The sequence below is a fragment of the Zea mays genome, chromosome 6 (genome assembly GCF_902167145.1).
Source record: "Zea mays cultivar B73 chromosome 6, Zm-B73-REFERENCE-NAM-5.0, whole genome shotgun sequence".
Taxonomy (NCBI): Eukaryota; Viridiplantae; Streptophyta; class Magnoliopsida; order Poales; family Poaceae; genus Zea; species Zea mays.
Genome location: NC_050101.1, coordinates 135,187,221 through 135,190,828, shown reverse-complemented (window position 1 = coordinate 135,190,828; position 3,608 = coordinate 135,187,221).

Below are 3,608 nucleotides of genomic sequence, written 5' to 3'. Positions count from 1 at the left end.
CAGTGGAGCGGCGAAGTGACGGCGGTCACTTCGGCTCTGCCGGGGGGCGCATGCCAGGATAAGGGTGTCAGGCCACCTTTGCATTAAATGCTCCTGCGATTTGGTCGGTCGGTGCGACGATTTGGTCAGGGTTGCTTCTTAGCGAAGGCAGGGCCTCGGGCAAGCCGGAAATATGTTCTCCGTCGGAGGGGGGCCTCGGGCGAGACGGAAATCCTCCGGGGTCGGCTGCCCTTGTCCGAGGCTAGTCTCGGGCGAGGCGTGATCGAGTCGCTCGAACGGACTGATCCCTGACTTAATCGCACCCATCAGGCCTTAGCAGCTTTATGCTGATGGGGGTTACCAGCTGAGAATTAGGAGCCTTGAGGGTACCCCTAATTATGGTCCCCGACACTACTATTCACACATTAATAGCTGTGGCATCCTCTTATGGTCTTATCATTCATCAGATGGATGTTAAGACAACTTTCCTAAATGGAGAGTTGGATGAGGAGATCTACATGGATCAGCCAGAAGGGTTCATTGCAGATGGTCAAGAGAACAAGGTGTGCAGGTTGATAAAATCATTGTATGGCCTAAAACAAGCACCTAAGCACTGGCATAAAAAGTTTGATAATACTCTTACAACTGCTGGTTTTGCTGTAAATGAATCTGACACGTGTGTGTATTATCAGTATGGTGGGGGTGAGTCTGTTATGTTGTGCCTTTATGTTGATGACATCTTCATCTTTGGATCAAATCTCAATGTGATTGAGGAAGTTAAAAATCTTCTATCGAGCAATTTCGAAATGAAAGATTTGGGAGAAGCTGATGTCATTCTAAACATCAAGCTTGTTAGAGAAGGTGATGGTGGGGTAACTTTGTTACAATCTCATTATGTGGAAAAGGTATTGAGTCGCTTTGGTTTTAGTGACTGTGATCCTGCTCCAACACCTTATGACCCTAGCATGCTATTGAGAAAGAATCAGAGAATAGCAAGGGATCAATTGACATACTCCTAGATCATTGGCTCGCTCATGTACCTTGCAAGTGCAACAAGGCTGGACATCTCATATGATGTGAGTAAGCTGAGTCGGTTTGTGTCAAAACCAGGAGATGATCACTGGCGTGCTCTTGAGAGAGTGTTGCGATATTTGAAAGGTACTATGACATACGGTATTCATTATACTAGAAACCCAAAAGTGTTGGAAGGCTATTGTGATGCCAACTGGATTTCTGATGCTGATGAGCTTTATGCCACAAGCGGATATGTGTTTCTGTTTGGAGGTGGCGTTGTTTCCTGGAAGTCTTGCAAGCAGACTATCTTAACGAAGTCTACAATGGAAGCAGAACTCACAACATTAGACACTGCTGGGGCTGAGGCCGAGTGGCTTCGTGATTTCCTATTGGATTTACCGGTAGTTGAAAAACTGATACCGGCTATTTCCATGAACTGTGACAACCAAACGATGATTACAAAGGTTAACAGTTCTAGGAATAACATGAAGTCTACAAGGCATGTTAAGAGAAGATTGAAATCTGTCAGAAAGCTGAAAAACTCCGGAGTTATAACGGTGGATTATGTCCACACATCTAATAATCTGGCAGATCAATTCACTAAGGGTCTGTCACACAATGTGATAGAAAGTGCATCGAGAGAAATGGGTATGAGACCCATGTGAAATCTACTCTAGTGGTAGCCTGCTCTATGTGATCGGAGATCCCGTGAAGTAGAGTGGAGAAACAAGCTAGGAGTAGGTTGTGAGGAAAGATCACTTCCTTAACTTATTTCTTATGCACATATTTCCTATCTGTAAGGCATGATGGTATTTACCTTAATGTATTCCAAGAGTCTTATAAAGGTGAGATGTTGTCCTACAGAACATCTTCTGAGGAATACACCTATATGAGTCAGACTCCCTAAATACTCATGAAAGCACTGAAGTGTGACTTATATGCTTCTAAATAGCGGGAATACCCTTTTGCAGCCTAGTATCAGCAAAGGATTTGAGTGAATCTCACTTCGCACAAAACTGTCAATTCAAGGCTTAGTCCATTGTTCAGTTGTGAATGAGTGAAACTCTTATTCTAGATGGATGTTCAACTTAACAGTCTCCATCGAAACACTGGTATATCAAAGGATTGTGATCCTGATACTTCATCATTACAAACCCTAGAGTTTGGTGGGGATTGTTGGATCTTTTATGGGCTTGGCCCATTTATTCAATAAACTCTATGGTGTGTAATGGTGGAGAATACCAATAGTACCATATTGGAAGTCCAAGGGTCGTTGGCTTGACTTATATGGTGGGAATTATTCCACTTAATTTGAGAAGTCAAGAAACGTACAAGGGCGTGCCACACACGCGCGCGCGCCGCCGCCGCCAGCCGGGCCAGGCTCGGGCTGGGCGTGGCGTGGCGTGGCGAGGCAGGCAGGCAGGCAGGCAGCGAGCGGGCGTGTGTGGTGTGGTTGTGTTAATTTTTAGCACTCATTAACCGCGGGAGTTTCAACTCTTGCCCGTCTCTTGGCGTGCCACATGCGAGACCCTTATCCTTTAGCTGCCCGTCTCTTGGCGTGCCGCATGCGACCATTCTCCTTCATCTTCCTTCCGCGAAAGGTTAAGTAGGGGAGAACCCCTGTCATTTGGGATACGAGAGCAGAACCCTTCAGAATCACAGTCCAGCCGCAAGTGTGGGTGTATCCATCTTGTAACTCTGCGCGCACAGAGAAGCGAGAGGGCAGATGCCTCCGAAGCTGGTGCCGTTCGAGACCTTGCACGGGGGATCGACAATTAGGTTTTTGGGGAGCGTCTACGCGACTGGCCAAAACATCTTCTTCTTCCTGCGCGACATGACAAGAGAAGCTGGACAAGGATCTGGATCCTCAGAGCGCATGGGAGGGTATGATCAATTTATCTCCTTACTGTTTGCGTTCTGCAGATTATATATGTTTCATATATTCACCTCTGTTGTTTCATATGTAGTCATGAATTTATCTCATCTGTTCTGTCATATTATAATATGTTATATCTGTTCGTTTTAATTTTAGAGTCATGCTATTTATGTTGCTATCTGTTTATTTTCAGTTGTTTCATCATAATACATGTACCATGTTTATATGCTTATTATATTTATATGATTCATATGCTTTATGTTCTCATGATCCATATTGTTATGGATATATTTGGTATCACGATTTTATATGATTAATTATCTTTTATATGTCATCATCATAATGTTAATTTATGAAATTAAAATGATATGGAAAATGCCTATAATTCTAACAAGAAGAGGATAGAAGTTAAAGCCTGTCCCATGGATCGCCTAATAAGAACACTCTATTTACTAAATATAAATCATGACAACAACTATATGATAATGTGATGAACATGAATTCAATTCATTTGTCAATTCATAAGATCAAAAAATAGAGTTCATAAAAAAATCCTGCTTTAACAATGTTTTTATTTTCCTGTACCAAATAGACAAAAGTCTATAACCTCAAATGACCACGTGATATATACTCCCAACTCAACATTCTGAATCCTAAGGAAGAAATTGAATGATATTCCAAGACTCCCACTTTTTTAATCAGATCTTTAGGACCGTATTGTGTGTATTTGAAGATCTAG